Here is a 24,722-nt window from a genome sequence, read left to right as displayed (position 1 = left end):
CCTGTAGTGTTTAATGTTATTATAAATAACTTGGATAAAAGCAAGTGTGCTGATGACAGTAAGGTATGAACACACATTGAATGACAATAGGATCTTAAGAGGTTAGTATTGGACTTGATCTAAGAGGATAAAATTCCACTTTGCAAGGATAAGAGTCATAGATAGGCAGCAATTGTTCTCAAAAGGATTTGGGGGGCAGCTAGGGGGCACAGTGGATAGAGCACTGGCCCTAGATTCAGGAAGACCTGAGTTCAAATTCGACCTCAGACACTTGACACTAGCTGTGTGACCCTGGGCAAGTCACTTAACCCCAATTGCCTCATCAAAAAAAAAAGGATTTGGGGGTTCTAATGGGCTGCAAATCAGTAGGAGTCAGCAGGATGATATGGCAGTCAAAAAAACCCAATGAGATCTTGGGCTGCATTAGGATGGACATAGCTTCCAGGGAGAGGTTGCTGGCAATCCCACTACATTCTGCCCTCTTCAGACTTCATTTGGAGTACTGTTTTCAGTTCTGGATACCACAGTGTAAGATGGATGTTACTATAGAGCATCCAGAAAAAGGCAACCAGGATAATGAAAGGCATTCAGTGCATGTCATATGAAGCTTTAATCTAGAAAAGACTGAAGGGGAACATGCTAGCTTTCTTCAGGTATTAAAGACTGCTTCGGTGAGGAGGGACTAGGCTTTGGCTTTAGAGGGAAGTACCAGGAACACTCTGCAAAGAATTAGCAGAGTTGTACCAAAGCTGTACAAAAAGGCAGCTAGGTGGCGCAGTGGATAAAGAAGCGGCCCTGGATTCAGGAGGACCTGAGTTCAAATCCGGCTCAGACGCTGGACACTTACTAGGTGTGTGACCCTGGGCAAGTCATTTAACCCTCATTGCCCTGCCCCCCCAGAAAAACCCCACGAAATAAAACAAAACAAAACAAAACAAAACAAAAAAGAAAAGCTGTACAAAAGTGTAATGAATTTCCTCCCGAGCTTGAGATTTCCGTGTCTCAGAGGTCTTTAAGCAGAGGCTGAATGACACTTGTTGGGTTTATGCTTTGGATTGGATGACCACTGAGATCCTGTCCAACTTTGAAATTCTGTGATTCTGGGAACAGAGGTTTCTCTCTGGTAATGAGATAATTATGAAATGCCTTTTTCTGGTGAATGCTTGGCTTTCATAATTGTTTCTATATTTCAAACTTATGCTATAATTTTCCTTACCTTACATAGCATCCACAAGGACAGATAGAATATTCACAGCACTCAGACAGCAAATACCTGAAGATAGCGTCATAAGTCTCCCAATTTGGACAGGGTTGGGTTACAATGTGGGACAGCTGCCATGCTGGAAGGAATATGAAGTATTCCAATGAGCTAACTCTTTAAATCACAATGTACGCTCGACTTTGCTAGGGAGGGGGACGGTCATTCTCATTCTATGGCCAGCTGTGAGAAACGAATCTCAAACATCACCTTTTGTCAATGTGTAGTGTGGAAATAGAATGTTGACTGTCAGCAGCAGCAGAGTGTTAGATCTGACACTTGCAAGGGGGACAGCCCTGACCCTGGCTGCTCTTGAACTCTGACTTGTTAGATCAAGTATGGTATGGAAGGAAATGCACTTCAATTAGCCCCAAAGAAAAAAGTATCCATTTGTAGTGTGAATTGGGAATTGCAGAAAAAGGAGAAGAGAGAGATGACTTTGTCAAGAACATATCTTTTCTCTGGGAAGGAGAATGACCTTTAGACTGAAGATTAACAGCACAAAAATGACTAACAAGGAGTTGATACCCAAGATAAGTAAGGAGACAATAAGAGAACACCTTGATGAATTCAAATCACCTGGCTCAGATTCTGAAGTCCTTAGAAGAACTGGTCAATGTGATTGCTGAGCCACTTGACACATTTTTCTGTAAGGTTATCCACTCCCCTCCTCCCTTTACTCCCTCAAATATTTCTTTGTCTTTAAACTCCCCCTTTCAATCTTGTGCAGATCATGTGAGGAGGCTATTTTTTATTTCCCACTCACATTCCAGCTGTGAGCTGCTAAAACTTCATTTATTACACAAGCATACATTTTCAGAGGTATTTTCATTCTCCATTTCATTTTTGTTCTCTGTGGATGTTATTATTCCTTTTCTCTGTATCCTTGTGGCTACAGGGGCTGCTAAGCCGACCCCTACAGTCTGGGGCAAAGACAGAACTTCAGTCAGGTGGTACTTACTGGTCCAGCTGCAAAGGATTGTACTTTCTAGGCTTCTGATGAGAGATTGAAGTATGAGGCCTTGAATGGATTGTAGTACAGGACAGATGCTATAATTCCATTATGTCCACAAGAGTGTGCAGGTGCGACATTATTTCACTGTTTTAAATGGCCTTTAAAAGTCAGGTTTTAGACTAATCTCATTCAGTGGTGCTTTCTTCTCAAGTAAATTTCCTTGCTTCAAGACAGAGTGAAAATACTTAGAATTCCCACCCCCTTTCATTGGCTCATTTAAAAAAATTTTTTAAATCAAAGTGTTATTTGAGGAAACAGTGGCTAAATAAAAATTCAGGGTTTTTTCAGCTGCAAAGAAACCCAAATAAAAAATAGGACGTGGGCAAGAGTGCCTGGGCACCTGGGAGTTAAAGCTCTGGATCTCCATTAACCTATCCTTTTTCCTTACCTTCATTTTGATTGTTACCAAAGTATGCTGCTTAGTTTTTCGAGAACTAAGCAACAGTAAGTAGAGGAGAGGTAAGAAAGAATTTACCCACTACAACCTTCTTTACAACACCCAGTCTAAAAAGTAACTTCTCCCCTGGGTCTGGGGCCCGGAATGCCCACGAGGAGGCCCACATCCACCCAGAAACAGCAGACATCGATTCGCGCCCCCCCCCGCCCCCCACTTAGTTTATTTCCTCGTCCACCAGAGTTGGGTTTATTTTTTTCCCCTGCTGTCAGTCAGGCCAGCTGCTTATTGGCTGGTAGGAGGGCAGTAATGTGAACTGCCTTTTGTACTTGGCTAATAATCCGGGCCGTTGTTTGCCTGAAGGTTCAGTCCGGAGGTGCCTGGTGTTGTAAGTCACCTGTGCTTGCTCATTCTCCCTGCTGGCCGCTGGTTTCCCTGTTTCCCAGGGCTGTGGGGCGTAACTAGTCCAAGGTCCCCAAACCCCCACCCCCACCCCGGCGCCCCTCCTTGTGTCTGACTCAGCCGGTAGTGTCAAGTTTCTCTGTCCAGCACACGAGCCAGGAGACGCTTTGTCTTCCGTAGGCTTCCTTAAGGTAAGTAAGTCCGTTTTTAAAGTAGCTATTCCACCGCGGCCTGATTTCGGCTTTTATCGTGATGGAAAGAATAAGCAGTATTGAAGAAGAGGAGGCAGAGGGAGGAGAGAAGGGTTGGGATCTGTGCACTTTGCAAGAAACCACTGCCTTTTCCGGACACCACTTAAAGGTGCATATATTTGAGGGAGGGGTCAAGTATCCAAACCTTAGAGATCTCACTTAGGATCTCTAATTAAAAGCGAAAAAACAGTTAGGAACTTCTAATTAATAGTGACTAAGCAGAGGCAGACAAAATCTGTGCTAAGAATCTGAGGCTCTCTGCAGCAGACTCTTGTTTGCAGTTCCTGTTCCTTTTGTAATAAACATTTTTATTTATAGGTTTGAGATCCAATTTTTATCCCTCCTTCCCTTCCTCCCTTCCCCCTCTCCCTGAGGCGGCAAGCAATCAGATATGGGTTATACATGTATGATTATGTAAAACATTCCCGTTCGTTTTGATCTTCTTTTCAAAGAGACGTCTTGCCTTTCCTCTTCATCAACTTTTATGGGTCGGAGCATTTTTGTTGTTGTTTAAGGTGAATTTCAATGCCGCATGCACGGGGGAGGAGGGAGGACACTCATCTATCATTCCGGAGCCATAGAAAAAGTTCGGATTCTGCATGCGGACACCTGAATTTCAGATGCTGGCGAAGACTGTTAAGCCAGGTTTCTGATTAAGCCTGGGCGCCGCTCCGATTTCATTCCCCTTGTGAATAAGTGACATACTGGACAAACCTACCCTCGCCTGCCTTTTTTTTTTTTTTTTTTTTTGGATTATTGTCAGCATGCTTGCAATTCTAGGACTTAGTAAAAGCCCCAAACTAACACTGATCTTTTATTGCCACTTGTTTTGTAGTAACAGGAAAGAAGAAAGATTGTTTTAGGGATTGGAAAAAAAAATGAAAGCTTTTATGTAAGCAGGTTCTAGTCCCTTAACGACTCCATGGCAGCACTGAGGTGTAATATTCCCTCGTCCACTAGGTTGTTAACAAGGGCGCTCAATTTTCTGACGTAAAGGTGTTTCAACAATTTAAGTAAGAAACAGGTTTGGAGAAAGCGGGTAGAGAGAGGGTGCCAAAAAAGGAGACAAGAAGCACTGAAACCCAAGAAAAACCAAGACACTTAAGAGTCTGAGGTCATTATCTTTTGTACTTACGTTCACGGACAAATTCTGGAAATTTTCCACGTTAAGAAAAACAAAATCGGGGTCAGCTAGGTGGCAAAGTGGATAAAACACCGGTCCTGGGTTCAGGAGGACCTGAGTTCAAATCCGACCTCAGACACTTGCCACTAGCTGTGTGACCCTGGGCAAGTCATTTAACCCTCATTGCCCTGAAAAAAAAAAGAAAGAGAAAAGGAAAAATCAGTTTTTATACTTCATTTTGAACTCACTTTGAATATTCAGAAGTATTCAAAGCATATGTGAATGCACTAAGACCAATGTAACATTTCTGAAGCTGAGGGTGTATGTGAATTAATGAAGGGAAGTACTGCCAAAATTAACCACCACCACCCCTCACAGGCACATTGGCAGAAGTAATTTTAATATAATATAATTTTTGTTTGTTATTAATGGCTAGTGTGTTGGGCTCAGTTAGGAAGACCTGTTTCAAAGCTTCTGCCATTTATCAGCTAGGTGATCTTGATTGAACCTCTTCATGCCTCAAGTAGATCCCAAGGATTTTTCTACTGTCAAAAACATGTTTTCCTTTTCAGTTTTATTAATGTCTTCTGCTTTTACATCGCACTGATTTCTCAATATACCTCTGTCTTGGGACAGCTAAGTGCTGCAGTGGAAAAGCACAGGTCCTGGATTCAGGAGGACCTAAGTTCAAATCGGGACTCACACACTTGACACTTACTAGCTGTGTGACCCTGGGCAAGTCACTTAACCCTCATTGCCCTGCAAAAATAAAAATACACACACACACCTCCCTCCTCTTCCCCTGACCAGGCAGCTTTCCCTTGTAATGAAAAAAATGATTTTAAGTTCAAGAAAACCAACCAATGCAGCGACCATATCTGACCTCATACCTGTCATCCCACCAGGGAAAGGAAGAAGTACTTATTAAGTTTTTACTTGTGTGCCAGGAACTATGCAAAGAACTTTGCAAGAATATTTAATTTCATTTTATTATGCTTTTCATTTAGATTGTCTTAGTGACATATATTGTTTTTCCTGGTTCTGCTTACTTCCCTCTGCATTAGTTCATATAATCTTCCCAATCTTCTCTTAATTCCTCATATTCATTTCTTGAAATGCAGTAACATTTCATTATGTCCAGGTTGTTTAAGCCTTCTTATGTTAATGGGTACATGCTGTTTCCAGTTCTTTATTATAACTAAAAATTACATTGGGAATATTTTGTTATATATAGGATCTGAATCTTATATATAAACATTTTAGCCACTTTTATTTTTTGTTGCACAATTCCAAATTGTTTTCCAGAACAGTTGGGCCAATTAAAAACTCCACTAATGTGAATCAACATACCTATTTTTCTTCTAGGTTCCTCTTCTCGTCTTTTGTCAGCTTTGAAAATTTTCTCTCTGTGAGGAGAAAACTAAGAGTTGTTTTGATTTTCATTTCTCTTATTAGTAAGAGTAAATTTTATATAGTTGTTAATAGCTTGCAATTCTTCTTTAGAAAACCATCTATTCATATCCTATGAGAACCATTCATTATCTATAAGGAATTTGGTCATTCCCTATATATGTAGAATATCAGAACTTTGTCAAAGATATGAAGAATTTCCTCCCTTGGACAGTTTCCTTTCTTAGCAGCATCGATTTTGTTTATACTGAATCAATTTCATGTCACTGAAATTTCTTTCAATTCATGTCATTTATCTTTTCCCTTGTTTGGTTAAAAATATTCTCCTTAGGGGCAGCTAGGTGGCGCAGTGGACAGAGTACTGGCCCTGGAGTCAAGAGAACCTGAATTCAAATGTGACCTCCAATACTTATTAGCTATGTGACCCTGGGCAAGTCACTTCACACTGATGGGGGCGGGGGGGGGGGGGAAGGAGAGAGTTTAGCAAGATACCTTTACCTATTTTCTTTTCATTAAAAAAGGAAGTGAACTTTTATATTTGGATTATTGATCTATTTTGAGATAATTGTAGTGTTTGACTTAGGATATTGGTTCAAATCTAGTTTCTGCCAAACTGTTTTCTGGTCTATTTTTTTTTGTTTGTTTCTCTCCCCCTAACCACCCCCCCACCCCCAAGCACTTCTTGAATTCTTCCCCAGAGAGATTGGGGTTTTTTCAACTGTTTGATCACTAAGTTGAATTTATTGTTTTATTCTTCCTTACCTAGTCTGTTTCACTGATGTACCTCTCTCTCTCTCTCTCTCTCTCTCTGAACACCAAATAGTTTTTGTGACTATGGCATTAAAATATATTACTTTAATGTTCATTTCCCCTTAAAGATTCTAAATTTTTGGTTCCTCTAAATTAAATTTGTTATTTTGTCTAATTCTGCAAAGTAATTGATTAGTGGTTTGGTATAACACTAAATCTGTAGATTAATTTTGGTAGTATTTTCATTATAATGACATGGTTAAAATGTGGGTAATATATATCCTTATTGATTTTCCATCTATTTTTTATTTCTGTAAATTATTTTATAATTGCATTTGTGTAAATTTTGAGTATTTTTAGTAAGTTGTCATGCAGATATTTTTCAGTTATTTTGATTTCTCTTTCTATAGTTTCTTCTGTTTTTGTTAGTGGTATCTGAATGATTTTATTTTTGTATACTGTTGCTATGTCTCAATTAGATTTTTGGTGATTTTCTAGGATTTTCTAAGTAAACCATCATGTCATCTGTGAATGGGGATAACTTTGGTTCATCTTTACTGATGTTTATACTTTTAGTGTCTTTCACCTTTCTATTGCTAGTATTACCAAACCAGAGTGCACTAAGGGCATTCTTGTTTTACCCCTATATTTATTGGTAAACTTTCTAATGTTCCTCATTTGCAAATAAGGCTAGCATGAGGGTTTTGATACAAACTTCTATCATTTTGTGAAATGATCCCTCTTTCTCTATGTTTAAGGGGTTCAAAAGATTTTTTCTGCATCTATTTGTAGCACATGCTCTGGGAATATTATACCAACCCCTACTCTCAGGCTGGGTCCCTAGAGGGCAGCTGTTATTTCTGCCTTCAGGGTTATAGAAGAACCTAAAGATCTGGAGTGTAGGGGTGGAGTAGGGGGAAAGTGTCTTTTGCAGTAGCTCATAAGTTCCCATAGAGGTGATTATCATCTGATATGTTTACAAGCCAAAGTTGATTAGCTTTTAGAAATAGATATTTACTAAGGTGTCTAGTAAGAACCATTGTCACAAATATCCCCACTACCCCAGGGGCACATTCTCTTACAAATATAAGCAGGGTGCAGAGGAAAGTGGGTTCAAGCTTAGATCAAAATCAATCAATGAATTAGTCAATAGATATCTATTAAGCACTTACTACATGCCAGGCACTGTGCTTAGAACCAGGGATACAAAAAGAGGCAAAAACCGGTCCCTGCCCTCCAGTAGGGGAGACAATATGCAAACAAATATATACAGGAAGGGCCAAAAGTCATGCTGTTTTAAGAACTTTTTGAAAGTTATTTTAAAATAATTTATGTCATTTACAAGATTTTATTTTTCACATGTAATGTAAATTCATTTCACATATATGTATACATATATACACTATACATGATACTATGGTATTATAAATTAAAAACAAAAAATAAAGGAGTTATTAAATACTGAATCCCCTTTGTGACTTTTGACCCACCCTGTACAAAACAACCTATATCTGGGATAAATAGGAAATAAATAAAGGGAAGACACTAGCATTAAGGAGGGTTATAGGGGAGGCTTCCAGTAAAAGAAACAAAGAGGATAACTCATACCTCCCATAAATCATTTTGCTAGAAGTCCTTTTCTTCCCTTAATGGGGCTTTTATGATCTCCCCCCCCCCACCTTAGGTATGAAATACTTTTCTGCTGGGCTCTTTTTAGAGTCTTGAAGCTCCTTTTTTTTTTTTTTGTGGGGCAATGAAGTGACTTGCCCAGGGTCACACAGCTAGTAAATGTCAAGTGTCTGAGTTCAAATTTAAACTCAGGTCCTCCTGAATCCAGGGTCTGTGCTTTAACTGTGCCACTTAGCTGCCCCTTGAAGCTCCCATTCTTCATTGTGTCTAATTTGTCTTCTGTTCTTGGTGCAGATATTACCACCAATCACCAGTGCTCCAGGCACACTGCTAGTATGTCTGTGAGAAGTTCACATAGTCTTCCTCTGCTCAGAAGGGGAGGGAGAGAAGGAGACAGAAGCTTCCCTTTTCCACCTGTCCCAAGCAATTCCCTCTCAGGAGCTTGGCTAGAACTATTCTTTCCTCTAGCTTCCAAACACTTGATTGTTGAGTTCCATATTTGTTTTCTATTTTATAGAAGGCCCACAGAGAAGGACAGGACATAAATTAGTTTAAGGCTTTTGTTTGATTCACTAGAGATGTTGTTACTTGATAAAGGTATCGGAACCAAGGTACTTTGTTCATTTAAGTGGAATGGGGTAATTGATTGATGGATTAACCCATATAGGCACACTTACCTATTGATAGATAGATAGGTAGATAGATAAATAGTATACAATATATCATGATATAGATAGATCACTATATATCATGATATAGTCATGTGGTTTAAGTTGCATTTTTCATCATTTTTTGTTTTGTATTGATTTTTAATTTAATATAATCAAAATTATCCATTTTAGTTCCCATGATCCTCTCTATCTCATGTTTGATTATGGTATGTTTTTTTTTTTAAAATCCTCTTCATCTTTTAAGTTAACTCTTCACTCTTGCCATTAGTTTTAATTATATAATCTTGATGTCAGCCTATTTCCACAGGATCCCCTCTCCTAAATTTGTTCAGTTTACTTTTACTTTTTAATTGTTTTGGCCTCTTATTTTTATCTTTTACTTTCCTATCTAGATAGAGACATGATAAGCATGTTCCAATTAAGCATGTTTAAATTTTTTTTCTTCTCACCTTCTCTGAACTCTTGGCTTAAGCAACGTTCTTTTATGTTACCCTTTCCTAGGAAATTTTCATTTACTTTGGCCTCTTCCTTATTTCTATCCCCTTCTAATCTGTTCTGAATTCTGTTCTCCCATTCATGAAGTACTCTTACTCTTTCCTTCTTTATTTCTTTATCCCTCATTAAGGTTGAGTTTCTAGCCTTAAGTATCAAATTTGACCTTCCTCCTGCTCTATTTCTGTTATATTTATAGATCTCACTTCATTTACATTTCCCTTTATTTGTGTATTTATTTTACTTTTTGTTTTGTTTCTTTTAGAGTCTTTTTCAATTTAACTTTGCTCTTAGAAACATCGATTTATGAAGATAGCATTAGGAAATGGAAAGTGTGTGGCAAGAATCATTGATATCCTAAGTGAAGACTAGTCCTACTTCTTACTTTTACCATAATAATTCTTCTCTCCCAAATTCAAATATCCTATCTCTAGGTCCATACCCCTTTCTGTCTTTCTTACTGGTTTAACCCTGAGGAACTGATTCTGGGACCATAGAAACTGAGTATGCCTGGTATATACTTTGGACTGAGTACAGAACTCAGGAGGCCAGTGGCTAATAAGAGGGAACCAAGCTCCTTATTTTCACATTCAGTAACTCATCAGATCCCCACCCCTGCTGCTCAGAAAGATTTTATTTACGGCTCACTAGATTATAGCCCATATCTATGGTTTCCCCCCAAAAGTGGGGAGGGGAGCAGTAAAAAACTACTCAAGGTACAATGTACAATATGAGTCAGGTGTGGGACAGGTAATTTATCCCTATACACAAAAGAAATGCTAGGTATAAGACTCACAGAGTGCATTTAACAGAATGACATTAGATGAGTTTAATGAGTTAAACAGAGTTTAGTAACTTGTAATTGCTATTACAGTACTTGATATTTAAACCTCATTAGAACATAAACCATTTTGCAGAAATAAAACTAGTAATTTTGCATTTCACTTTTACTTATCTCTCTTTTGCAAACCAAAACTCTGCCACTTCCACAACTAATGGCTCCTCCATGGTTTTGTTTTGTTTTGTTTTGTTTTTTAAACTCAGAAGTACTACCCCATCTTAAGTCCAGTCTTCTATTACCTGCTCAGGAAAGGAAACAGAGCAAAAAGAAAAAAAAGAAAAAGAAAAAAGAAAAAAAAAAAAGAAAAAGCAGCCCGGAGCCCAGGCAAAAACTCATCTAGTTGGATCCACATTTCATGTAGAAATGGTAATGGGGGTGGGGAGAGAGAAAATATACTATTTATCACATGTTGTTATTTGTCCTTCATTCTCAAAGAGGACCAAAGCATCAGGGTGATGTCATGACTTGAAGTGAATTAGATTTAAGTGAGGGAGGCCTATGCAAGGTCTCTCACTCTCTCCTCCAGAGCCATCTGAGTCCAGTGGCAAGATATACATCAGAATGCCTGGAGATGGCCCTGGATGTTTAAGGCAATTTGGGTTAAGTGACTTGCCCAGGGCCACACCAGCTAGTATCTGAGGTGAGATTTGAACTGAGTTCCTCCTGACTCCAGGGACAGTGCTCTATCCCCTGTGCCACTTACCAAATGAGAATCTGGTTAAAGTACCCAAACCAGAAACTGTCTCTTTTTAACTCATGCTGTATCTTTACCCCATATTGCACTTTTTGGGGGCTGGATGGAGGAAGAGGGTGGAGGAGGAAGACAAAGAGACTACTCAGGGTCTGCTACATCATACTCAATCACAAAGTCCTCTCAGAGCTGAGTCACCACATATCTGGAACCTAATGTTCCTATGTTGTATTGAGACAAAAACCTTTTCTCCATCTATTGATATAATCCTATGATACTGCTGTTTTTGTCATTATTTCAGGGATAGTTAAAAATTTCATAATATTAAATGCTAAAAATTAATTAATGCTTTAAGATTCTGTCCTTTGCTGTGGCCCTGACAGGTTTGAGCACCCTCAGGCTGTAAAACACAGTGGCCTAAGGCCTCTTGCAGGGTCCACAGCATGGGTATCCAGGTATTGCCTTGATTCTATTTCTTGCTTTGGCTCCCAGTGTTCTGAGAATAGCACGGGTGCACCCTGTCTCCCCCTGCAGAAATCGATGGGGATGAGATCTGTCCCCCATATCTGCCCTAATAGGTCAAGCTCTGGCTTCAGGCCCTGATTGCCACAGTTTGCTCTGCCCCGTGACCCCCTTGGAATGTTCTTGTTCAAAGCCCTGGCTGGCTTTTGCCAGGTTTGTTCTGGCAACTGCTCTCCCGGTGTTTATGAGCTTCAGGCTCATTTACCCTACAGGTTTGTCCTGATTTCCCCAGTGTGATCCTCCTCCCAGAATCCTCAAGCTCTGTCTGTTTACCAGAGCTGGCAATGGCTTTCCTGGTCTGACTTCTCTCTGCTTCTGGCTTTCAGCCATTTTTAGTGTGGTTCTGAGTGGGTGAAGTGCACCTACAGCTCTTTCTATCATTGCCCTTTCTAAGACCCGTTGGGATATTTGTACAGGTGTTTGTGGGAAGGCTATGTTCCTCTATGATCTTTCACACTGCCATCCCAACCAGAAGTTTTTCTGTAGGTTCTGGGGGTGAGGGGGAGGTTAGACTGAAGCCTTGGGGTAGATACTTCCTGGCTCTAAGAGCTGGACCTTGAAAGACAAACCCATGAAGGTGATTGGACCGGCTGCTCCCAGCACATTGGGACATTAAGTGGGAGCTCTAAGTATTTCATTTCACTGATACTGTTTTTTGTCCTTTACTTGTTGCAATGTTGGCTTGTGACTGTAATTTTTACTACTCTAGATTGGACATAATATATTTTCTCCTCCTTTTCTTCCCTCATCTCTTTCTCTTTCTCCTCTTCTTTTTCTCTCTTTCTCCTCTTCTCTTCCTCTTTCTCTTCCTCCTTTTTTTCTCTCTTCTTCCTTGATGGGTAAATAACGACTCCAGGATCTTTATCCTGGATAATACTGGTCCTACCCAGTATCTACAGGGGATACCAAGAATCTAGTAAAACTTTATCTGAAAAGTTGAGAAAGCTATTAGTAAACCATCTTCTTTCTTCATAAATAATAAAGAGTACCCTGAAGGTAACACGTGATAAATGTTTATTGAATTGACCTGAACCTCATGTAAAATATGAGCACAGAAAGCCCTTCTGCATAGCTGTGAAGAACCACCATGTCTTCTGAATATGTCATCATCATCATAGGAACCTTTTAAAAGCTGAATGAAAAATAACTCTAGGACAGGGATTCAGAACATTGTGGTGTGTGTGTGTGTGTGTGTGTGCGTGTGTGTGCGCGCGCGCGCGCGCACATGCTGGATCCCTTTGTCCATCTAGTGAAATCAGTGGGCTCTTCTGGGAATCATGTTTTTAAAACGCACAAGCTAAAATCCAAAGGCATACAAAGGAAAGCCTACTAGAAGACATAATAAGGTGTACCTAAAGTTCCTACTTGTATGTCTGTTTACATGTATACCCACTTGAGCTCTGTTTAAAAGGATCAGCTATGCAAGTAGCTATATAGGTCAGATGCCACCCTTGCCTCCCCAAAGTCAAGCCTCCATTTTTGCCTTTGTCACTTGGCTTTTTCTTTTTCTTTTTTTTAATTTGTGGGATAAAGCAAGAATTTCCATAACATAGCATAATAAAAAAAGATGACTAGGGCAGCTAGGTGGCACAGTGGATAAAGCACAAATCCTGGATTCAGAAATACCTGGGTTCAAATCTGGCCTCAGACACTTGACACTTACTAGTCATGTGACCCTGGGAAAGTCACTTAATCCTCATTACCCCACCAAAAAAAAGTATATAATACAGTAGTAACCTCTCCACTCTGATTTATGATGAATTTACTGACACCTACGTGGTTTATCCAGAGTGAACCTAAATCAAATTTCTAGAATCATACAAATATTGTCAGAAAACCTAGAAGATATCTCAGGATATGTTGGTGATTTGAAATGAGGATAAATAAAATTAGGGTGGAGGGTAATAATGTGAAACTAGACTTGAGTTTCACTTCTGAGTATGGAGGATTATTTGACTGTACTTAACAATGAAAATCAAAGTTGGGGAGGGGAAGGGGACAGCCATAGTGAGAAAATTAGTTAAAAACAGCAATTAGGTGGGATGGTGTATAGTGCACCAGCCCTAGAGTCAGAAGGACCTGAGTTCAAATATAGCCTCAGACACTTAGTAACTGTGAGACCCTGGGCAATTTAGTACCCAATTGGGAAGAAAGAGAGAAAGAAAGAAAGAGAGAAAGAAAGAGAAAGAAAGAAAGAAGGAAAGAAAGAAAGAAAGAAAGAAAGAAAGAAAGAAAGAGAGAGAGAGAGAGAGAGAGAGAGAGAGAGAGAGAGAGAGAGGGAGGGAGGGAGGAAGGAAGGAAGGAAGGAAGGAAGGAAGGAAGGAAGGAAGGAAGGAAGGAAGGAAGGAAGGAAGGAAGGAAGGAAGAATAGCATTTGATTTGTGGCATTCTCCGTTTTTAAATCAAAATTGTGAGCTGAAACTTGTGTTATGGGATTGCTCTGGTGTCCTCTTAGCTCTAATCTGTGATTTTTTTTCTCTAGTGAAAGATTGGATGTAAAATCATCACAGTACAGTTGGAAATGTATTATATTTGGAATCATGATTATCAGCTCTGCCACTCACAGATTTGTGACCCTGGGCAAGCAACCTAACCTGTTTTTTCATTCTGTAATGGGGAAAGTAGAGTCTGGGGAGGTCATTGTGATAATCAAATGAAATACCATATGTGAAAACTGTTTTGTCAATTACACGATGGCATTATTAGTGTTTTAGAAAGACCGTTGGGGATAAAATTTCAATGACCACACCTTGAGCAGCTGACTGTTTGGAATCACTTGTTGGGCACATTTTTTAAAACATTGAATTGTTCTCAGCATTCCACCAGAGACCTCAGCTTCTGAAAGTTTCTAGCAACTCTTTTACATGACTTCAGTATACAAATAGTGACTGAGGCAATTATTCAACCTGGTTTTTAAATGGACTTTCCCTTTTTGATTTAGGTGGAAAGACCTACATTTACTTACTTTTGTAATTTGTATTTTGAGTATTTAATAAGCCATGCCTCATTACTTCACTCTACAAGAATTTGTTAATTGCTTATTATGTGACCAGCACTGTGCTAAGCACTAGAAATACAAAGATAAAAATATGGTGCCTGCCCTCAACAAGCTCCCAGTCTATTAGGGGAAACAACATCCAAAAAAATTATGCATGCACACACATAGATACAAGATTATAGATAGATAATACAGAGAGATTATCTGTATCAAGGTTTCTTAAACTTTTTACATTTGTGACCCCTTTCACCTAAGAAATTTTTATGTGGCTCCAGGTATATAGGTATATAAAATAGATATATAAATGAAACATTTACTGCCAAATTATCATGACCCCCGCATTCAGTTACACAACCCCATATGTGGTCATACCTCACAGTTTAAGAAGCTTTGGGCTATAGATTATGTATGTATGTGTATATATGTTGCATATGATATGTCTCCTATATGTTATATGATACACATATGTGTTAGGTATATAGTATATAAGTGGAAGGTAATCTCAGAGGGAAGGGGAGAAAGTAAACTGAGACAGATTTTTTTCGGGGCAATGAGGGGTTAAGTGACTTGCCCAGGGTCACACAGCTAGTAAGTATCAAGTGTCTGAGACTGGATTTGAACTCAGGTCCTCCTGAATCCAGGACCGGTGCTCTATCCACTGCACCATCTAGCCGCCCCTTGGGACTCAGTTTTATCATCTGTAAAATGAGCAGGTTGGATTAGATGGCACCTAAGGGACCTTCCAGGTCTATGATCACCCTGTTATCCCAAATGACTTGCCGAATTCCCATGGAGAAAATCCAAGAGAACCCAGGTGTTTTCAACTTCTTCTTCCACTAGAAGTGACAATGCTGTCTGAGCCCCAAAGAGGACATGTGATTGGAGAAAGGAGTTATTCCTTTCTCTTTATGAAATCTGGGATGCGTGGTCATCTGACTGACTATACAATGGAACTTCTGGAATGGTAAAGAAAAGGAAGCTGACAACCCAGCAGCTTTTTCTTTCCCTCACCATTCTGGGAGGGAGATCAGGGGAGATGGAAGAATTTCAGTTAAAACAATTAAATCAAACAGGCACTAAATTTCTTGTCTCTAAGAACACGAGGGGATGGTATTTTGTTGGTAAAATTGGTCTATCCGGAAAAAAACAAGTTGAAAAGAGGAAGCAGATTCTTCTGAAAACCTTTGCCCAAGAGTGGCCAAGTCATTCATTTATTACAAATTTCAATGCAGACTGGGTTGAGCGCCCAAAATGGTAAAAGGCCAGAGAAGGGGCTGCCAGTGTGAAGCTAGTCTGCAGCCAAGCTGGGCCCGCATTGAATCTGGAGGTATTTGAGGAATGTTAATGGTATGCTTGAGTGGAGGGCTTCAGAGCCCAATGCTGAGAATAACCCTTGCTGCCATCTGTTGTGTACTAGGGAGTTTCATAGCAACCACTTCTCAAGAATTCTATTTAAAACACACACACACACACACACACATACATACATACACACATAGCTGCTCATGAATAAACAGGACAGAGTTGGTATTCTTTCTACAAAGTGATGAACATTTAAGGGAGAAAAACCTTCCTCCTCTCCATGCACCCCACCCTCCTGTGCATCCCTCCTTTTAAATGCACAATTTGTCCACAGTTTGGAGGTTTTCCTTCCCCTCTCCCTGACCTTCTTAGGGGGAAAAAATCCCCTCTTCCAAACTATGGAGGAAACAATTGGAAAACACAGCTAAGGAATGCTCGTCTTGGTATTTGAATGTTCTTCCTCAAGTCAGCAGCAGGGTTATTTTTTCTTCTCTATAATAATGCAAGCTTTATAAACTTGACTGTTTAGTTAGTGAAATGAACCACAGACAGACTGATTTTCCTGTATCAGTGAGTATGCTCCAACAGAAACACTGAATGTGCGTAATGTTCTACTTCACCAAAAACCAGGCTTGGGTAGTGGGGGGAGGGAGAGGGGGAGGGGGTTATTTCTGTTGTTTTAGAAAACCAAGGTCTAAGGAGTTCAATCTTTATTTATTTATTTTATCCAAGTCTGTGATTTCATCAGGATAGGTACCTCCCAAAGAGGAAACTCCCTTTGCCTATGGAGAACAACTAGTTAGGATCTCTTAGAGTTGCCTGGGGCATGGTGAGGTTGAGATGCTTGTCCAGAGTCACACAATCAGTATCTATCGGGATAGGATTTGAACCCAGGTCTTCCTGACTCCAAAGTGCTATCCGTTAGTTCCATGCTGCTTAAATTCCATCCCCCTGGTCTGGGGCACCACAGCAGAGGAGGAAAAAGCTTAGATATATGGTCTAATCTGAAGCTTTGCTGTATGAAGATGATAACTCTCCAAGGGAGAAGACATTGAAATAGTATAGCCTCTGGTCATAATTACTGTTCTAAAAGATGACACCATGTCATTTGGAACAATGTGTGGCTTCCAGACAAAAAATAAGTCTTCATCACAGCTGTTTTTTTGTGACTGTTGTTTCACACCTAGTGGAAATTAAATTGACCCATTGGTCCCCTGGGGTTTCAAAGTAGTAGCAGCCATCCTGGTTCCTCCAAACCCTGTTTATTTGTTACCACTTGAATCCAATTCACTTGCAAGTCAAGACACCATGCTCTTGATGTCATTGGTCTTCTTTGAGGATGAAGGATGAACAACAACAACCGGGGTCTCTGCTCATAGTTCTATCAATGGTATCAGGTTTTTGGTTGCTATTGCTCCCTCTAACTTCTTATTGTTCAGTCATTTTCTGACTCTCCATGACCCCATTTGGCATTTTTTTGACAAAGATACTGAAGTGGTTTGCCATTTCCTCTCCAGCTCATTTTACAGATGAGGAAACTGAGGCAAACAGGGTCAACTAACTAATTCAAGGTTCCCTTACCCCTAATTTCCCACCCAGAAGTGATTTGAAGGGAGTTACTCTGAAACATCACAGGAAAACATACAATAGGGTGAATTGGTTAGGGGAGTGGGAGGGACTAGAGTTACAGTATCAGATAAAAAGGCAAACAGTTTCACAGGTTACTAGGATGTTTATCATTTGTTTTGGTTTTCATCACAGCTGCAGGATTACCCTATCTTTTTTAGCTCCCTCCTGCCTAATTGCTACCTTCCTGGTTAGGGCAAGGGGAGAAAGAACAGTAGGTTTAGAGTTTGAGGGCTGACCTTGCCTTTGCTGCTACCCACATAAACCCCGCCACTTCACTAGACCCCTGGGCCTCAGTTCTTTCATCTGTAAAATCAAAGTAGCCAGATTGGATGAGCTAACGAAATGAGGCAGCTCTCTACCCTATCTTCAAACATTGTTGTGTGCTCTTGGCCCTCCAGAATCTCCTTTCCTCTTTGGCCTTTTCCATGATTCAGGAGTCCAGATTTTAGATCAGTATTTTTCCCCCAAATAGCACCCAACTATTTGGGTCATCTTGAGATACCTCAAGCTGAATTGACAGGTCCTGACCCAAGAAAACCTCTTTCACTGTGTCCCCCTACCCAAACTTCCAGTTCTTTTTTTTTTTTTTTTTAGTGAGGCAATTGGGGTTAAGTGACTTGCCCAGGGTCGCACAGCTAGTTAAGTATTAAGTGTCTGAGACCGGATTTGAACTCAGGTACTCCTGACTCCAGGGCCGGTGCTCTATCCACTGCGCCGTCTAGCTGCCCCGAGAGAAAATTCTTGATGCGATTCTCCATCTTCACCTAGAGGTTAGTACATCCTGCCCCCTTTGGAAATTGCTCACTCCCTCACTTCAGTTCTGTTGACCAATCTGGAATGAATTATTCTGTCCGGGAAAAAATCCCACCTTCCATGGGAAGCCATTCTCAATCCTTCTTCATTCTAGTACCTTCCCTCTATCAGTCACTTCCATTTCCAAGTTGTAGTCTTCCTTATTAGACCGTGAGCTCCTTGAGAGTAGGAACCGACTTTTGCCTTTATTTGTATCTCCAGCACTCAGCACAATGCTTGAATGAAGCATAATAGGTGCTTAATAAATATTTCTTGACTGACTGTGAGCTTATTCTGCCCGTCATGGTGTGATTGTTTCTTCTACCAACCACACTTTGGAAAAGCCCTTCCATGGATGGCTTGAGCTTAGACTGGATGTTAGCTTACTCTGACCCTGATAGTATGCTTGTCTCTTTCTTCAACCAGACTTGGGATATGGCCCTCATACCTGAGCAATGTATCTGGACATGAGCTCATCCACCCCCATTCCATGGCTGCACTTCTCTCTGCCTCTCCGTTATTGGCAGAGATAAATTGACCGATACACCCTAGAATAAGCCATTTCAATCTCTTCGCTCTGGGGCGGAACCACACAGCCAAATACTTGTTTTCTTTTTGTTTTTGTTTTATAATAATTACAAACCATAATTCATGAATATTACATGATTCTTGACCTCTGCTCCCATTAACGGGGCTGTCTCACTTCCCCTACTAATAATTATCTGAGGATGAAGAAGAGCCTGCTACCTTCTAAGGAAACCTATTCCAATTTTATATCGTTCCAGTTGTTAGGCAGGTAGGGCAGGTAGGTGGTGCAGTGGATACAGTGCTGGGCCTGGACTCAGGAACGCTCCTCTTCATGAGTTCAAAGCTGGCTTCAGACACTTGATAGCTGGGTGACCCTAAACAAGTCATTTAACACTGTTTGCCTCAGTTTCCTCATATGAAAAATGAGCTGGAAAAGAAAATGGCAAACTATTCCAATAACTTTGCCAAGAAATCCCAAATGGGGCCATGAAGAACCAGACATACCTGAAAATGAGTGAATACAGTTGTACAGTTATTAGGATGGAGTTTTTTCCCCTTACCCTGAGTATTTTTCTAACTTTCATCCATTACTTTTAGTTCTGATTTCTGTGGCCAAATATAAACATTTTCCCACAGTAGGGAGGGGAGGGGGAAAATCACTATCATGTCTCCCCTTCTGATTGCTTTCCTTAGCACATTCTCCAGTTTATCAACTTCCTTTTTTTTTCTTTTTTAAGTGAGGCAATTGGGGTTAAGTGACTTGCCCAGGGTCACACAGCTAGTAAGTGTTAAGTGTCTGAGGCCAGATTTGAACTCAGGTACTCCTGACTCCAGGACCAGTGGTTTATCCACTGTGCCACCTAGCTGCCCCTATCAACTTCCTTCTTAAAATGCTGTGGCCATCCTCGCTGTTCCATTAACAAGACACTCCATCTCTCCTTTTCGAAGGCTGTCCCTGGTACCCAGTACTCCTCATCTCCCTCTCCTGACTTCCTTCAAGTCCCAACAAAAATCCCACATTCTAAAGGAAACTTTTCTCAATTTCTCTAAATTCTAGTACCTCCCCTCTGCTGATTACTTCTTATTCATCCTGCATGTGGCTTATCTCTACATAGTTGTTTATATGTTGACTCCCAATTTAGATAGAGGGCAGGGACTGTCTTTTGCCTTTCTCTCCGGTGCTTGACACAGTGCCTGGCACATAATGGGTGCTTTATAAAATGTTTATTGACTAACATGCATAAATGTTTATAGCACCTCCTTTTGTGCTGTCCAAGAACTTAAACCAAGGGGGTACCCATTAACCAGGGAGGGCTGAATAAATTAAGATATATGAATGTAATGGAATATTACTGTGCATAAAACTTTATTCCAGTCTAACTCATTAAATTATAAGCTCTTTGAGGGCAAATAAGAAAATAAAATACAATGCTGTGGCCAGAAGTGAAGAGCAGTACTGCAGCTGTCATGGGACCAAAGAAGAGTATTGTGGGACTGTCACCTCCCTTACTCTCCAGACTTTTCCTTTATGCTGCCTAAGTTTGCACTGGCTTTTTGGTGCCACATCCCACTGATTACACATAAAAGGCTTGCAATACATTACATATTTTGAAGATCTATTTGACTCAATACTTATAAAACTAAATTCTTAAACATGAGTTCCCAACCTTACATTTATCCCTATTCATTGGTTCCTGACCCATGAATCTTATTGGATTTTACCCAGTATTCTAGACTATCCAGGTCTTTTTTGCATTTGACTCAGGGACCTAGTTTATCAGTCCTTATGCTTGTATCATGCACAAATTTATCCATTATCCAAATAATTGGTTAAGAATGGCAAAGAATGGGACAGCTAGGTGGCTCAGTGGATAGAGCACCAGCCCTGGATTCAGGAGTACCTGAGTTCAAATCCTGCTTCAGACACTTGACACTTACTAGCTGTGTGACCCTGGGCAAGTCACTTAACCCCAATTGCCCCCCCCCACACACACACACAAGAATGGCAAAGAGCACAGGAACCACCCCAGATCCCTGATCCCTGGAGTGGTGCTACATTGGAGAGCTCCATTCCAACTGACATCAGGGCCACCATCCTTCTTTGGGCTCCAGTAATATAACTGGTTCTGAATTCAGTTAACTGTGTTGTCTTCTACCCCATACCTCTCTATCTTGTCCACAACGATAGTATGGAAATATATAAAATTTCCTAGAAGGTATAATTTTAGGATGCAATTCTAGATTCTGGATTTGTGTGTATAGTAAAACTATCATACAGTCATGTCCTTTCTCTGATACAAAAAGATTAATATTGAACAATAACAATCATCAGTAAGAAAAGTGCCTGAGTACATTGTTATTCCAATATTGAGAATGGGTTCAAAATGAAACATTTTATATTAATCATAAAATCACACATAGCTCAAGAGCTGGAAGAGAGCTTAGATCTCTCTGTTGGTCTCATTTTATAGATGAACAAACTGAGGCCCAGGGAGATTAATTGTCCAAGGTCACACAGGTAGTAAGTTTTAGACTCTCTGATTTCAGAGGTAGAGTGCTTTTCACTCTACCATTACTCCTCACGACCAGTCAAGGATATCCATGTTGGTTCTATGCTGTAGTCCATGCTCCTAGAAGAGAATTTTTGTTTTGTTTAAATCCAATAATCCTTGTGGGAACTGAACTCACATCCTTAACCCCATTGAAATTATGCTCCAGTGAAAGAATGATTTCCTTTAAAACAGCCTAGTTAAAATTAAATCATCATTTGATTATGAAAGTTGACAAGCATGTACTCCAATCATCCCCCTCATCCCTCTTCCACTGGAACCAAGACTTTCCCCTGGGACCTTGGGTCCTCACTGGATAGTTTTCACCATATTTTGCCTGGAGCCAGAGCCCCATCATCATTCCCTGGCCCCATCGTATTTCCCTGACCCTTCCCAAACAATGCCACTCACCCCATCATTGTATCTTCTTCCTAGTTCCCCTTTTAAGTGTCATTTTCTCCATAATATCATAATATAAATTTCTTGAGGTGAAGGACTATCTTTTTTGCTTATATATATGTGGATAGATTAGATATATAAATATAGAATATATAGCCTTATTTCTAGATATATAGCCTTTTATACATATAAAAGGTTTCCATACACACACACACACACACACACACACACACACACATACATATATATGGCTCTAGGCAAAATATGGTAAAAACTACCCAGTGAGGACCTAAGGTCCCAGGGGGAAAGTCCTGGTTCCAGTGGAAGAGGGATGAGGGGGATGATTGGGTGATAGATAGATATACATACATGCACACACACACACACACACATATATATATAATGTATGTATATGTATGCGTATATGTGTGTATATATGCATGTATGACTATATATATATCTCCCTGGTGTTTAATAAAAGCTTTTTCATTTATTCACTTTTTTCTTTTGTTCATTCATATTTCATCCACACCAGTGTTCATCAACACATTTGAGTTCAAATTACAACTATGGGGCAGCTAGGTGGTACAGTGGATAGAGCACCGGCCTTGGATTCAGGAGTACCTGAGTTCAAATCCGGCCTCAGACACTTAACACTTACTAGCTGTGTGACTGTGGGCAAGTCACTTAACCCCAATTGCCTCACTAAAAAAAAAAATTACAGCTACAAGAGTCCTCTTGCATTCCATTGAATTCATGTGGTTTCACAATGTCCTCATGCTTTGAGTTTCAAAGGTATTAAGTCTCTTCTCCTCTTTACAGGAATAGTCAGGTAAGGGGCCTATTGTAAAATATAAATGAAAACAAAGAGTTCTTCTCTCCTTCTTCCCATGTTCCAGAGGCATGGCCAGTCTTGGATAGGCTGGCCAAGTAGGTAGCTAAGGATGTGTGATATAAATTCATAGATGTCAGGAAGTACCCCCACCCCCCACCATCACCAATTAACATTTGCCAGGATGTTTGAAAAGAAATCACCAGGGGTAGCCAGGTGGTACAGTGGATAAAGTACCAGCACTGGATTCAGGAGGACCTGAGTTCAAATCCAGCCTCAGACACTTGACACTTACTAGTTGTGTGACCCTGGGCAAGTCACTTAATCCCCATTGCCCTGCAAAAATTAAAATTAAAATTAAAAATATATAAAGATTATACACTCCACCAGGCTTGGTTTCAGGAAGATCTGAGTTCAAATCTGACCTCAGACACTTGGCATTTACTAGCTGTGTGACCCTGGGCAAGTCACTTAACCCCCATTGCCCTGCAAAAAATAAAAATTAAAAAAATTAAAAATATATAAAGATTATACACACCGGCCCTGGAGTCAGGAGTACCTGAGTTCAGATCTGGCCTCAGACACTTAACACTTACTAGCTGTGTGACCCTGGGCAAGTCACTTAACTCCAATTGCCTCACTTAAAAAAAAAAGATTATACACTCCACCAGGCTTGGTTTCAGGAAGATCTGAGTTCAAATCTGACCTCAGACACTTGACATTTACTAGCTGTGTGACCCTGGGCAAGTCACTTAACCCTCATTGCCCTGCCCTCCCAAAAAATCACTGGTAAAGATTATCCACTCAACAGCCCCCACCAGAGTGCTACTTTTTGAAGTCAGTAAATTCATTTAGCTCTTAGCATTTAGTAAGAAGAGTAACTACAAAATATTTCTCCACAAAAAACTGGGGTGCACCCTCCCACAAATACACAAGGAGTCTGCAAAAGAGCAGGCGCAACCTCACAGTTATAGTGAGGTACATGTGACAAGTGCCAAGGCAGCTTGCAACTTTGGAAGGACAGGGCTTAGAAATCCTTTCTCTAACAGTCCTCTCCATAGCCGATCTTCAGGACTAGTTGAAACTGCTTCCTTCCTCAGATGATTCTCTCTCTGAATATGGGTCTCAAACACTCTCAAAGGGATCTCTCATCTCCTGGAAAGGGTGTTTCCTTCCAGGTGAGTTAATCAGTTTCTAGGCATCATGGCTAATGGAAAGTAGAGGTGGAGGGAGAGAAACTCCCTGATTTTCTCTGGCAGGGGTCTTACTCTCCAGGGTTGACCTATTTAAAACTTCCAGGGAAGAGAAGGGAACAAACATTTTGAAGCACCTACTATGTGCTAGGCTCTTTGCTAAGGGCTTTAAGAATATTATCTCATTTGAGTTTTACAACAACCCTGTGAGATGGGTGCTTTGTTGTTTGTTGTTGTTCAGTCATTTTTCCAGTCATGTCCAACTCTTTGCCACTCTATCTGGCATTTTTTGGCAAAGATACTGGACTGGTTTGCCATATCCCTTCTCTAATTCATTTTACAGATGAGGAAACTGAGGCAAACAGGGTTAAATGACTTGCTCAGGGCCACACAGCTAGTAAATCATGGAGGCTATTTAATCCTTATTTTATACCTGAAGAAACTGAGGCTGAGTGAATTTAAGTGTCTTACTCAGGATCACACAGCTAAGTGTCTAAGGTTGAATTTGAACTCAGGCCTTCTTGTCTCCTGGCCCAGTACTTTTATCTGCTAGGTGTGTCTAATTTGTTTGCTTAGCTTATCATCATTCCCTTCTGACTCAGAGGAATTACTTTCTAAAAGCAGGTTTAGGGAAATTCCTTAAAACCACAATATTTTATTAATATGATAATATCAAGGGCTATGCTCAGGGTTTAGGGGATGGGACTAGACAAAGTTCATTGATCAGAGAAGAATGCATCTTTATAGAAGGGTCCAAGCAAAGACTTGGCACCAAAACAAATGACTGAGAGGAAAACTACTGAATCCTGACTATAAGCTATAGACTTATTGGAAAGCAAGGTCAAAGGAAGGGCAGAGGAGAAGGGCTATAAAAACGCCCAAGTAGGTTTAGGAGCAAGAGAAAGAAGGAGTCACATGATTTGAAAATGTCCCAGCCAACATATATTGAAGAAATTATAGAGTGGAATAAATGAGAAGCAAAGACCACATCTACTAACTATTCTTATGAATCGTTGCCAGCTATTGTCCTGTATTCTATGCCTTCTGATTT

General features: G+C 40.3%; 1 protein-coding gene across 1 annotated transcript in view; it reads left to right on the top strand.

Annotated features, from left to right (window-relative positions):
• Positions 1-3,183: 3,183 nt before the first annotated feature.
• Positions 3,184-24,722, top strand: part of SHROOM3 (shroom family member 3) — a 246,013-nt gene continuing 224,474 nt past the window's right edge. Inside the window, exon 1 of the mRNA XM_043971907.1 lies at positions 3,184-3,260. The gene's annotated coding sequence lies outside the window, so the exon portion shown is untranslated. The remainder of the gene's footprint in view (positions 3,261-24,722) is intronic.

Source organism: Dromiciops gliroides, chromosome 6 (assembly GCF_019393635.1).
Source record: "Dromiciops gliroides isolate mDroGli1 chromosome 6, mDroGli1.pri, whole genome shotgun sequence".
In the NCBI taxonomy this organism is placed as follows: Eukaryota; Metazoa; Chordata; class Mammalia; order Microbiotheria; family Microbiotheriidae; genus Dromiciops; species Dromiciops gliroides.
Note: the sequence above shows the minus strand (reverse complement) of the source record. Positions and strands in the feature narration are given on the sequence as shown.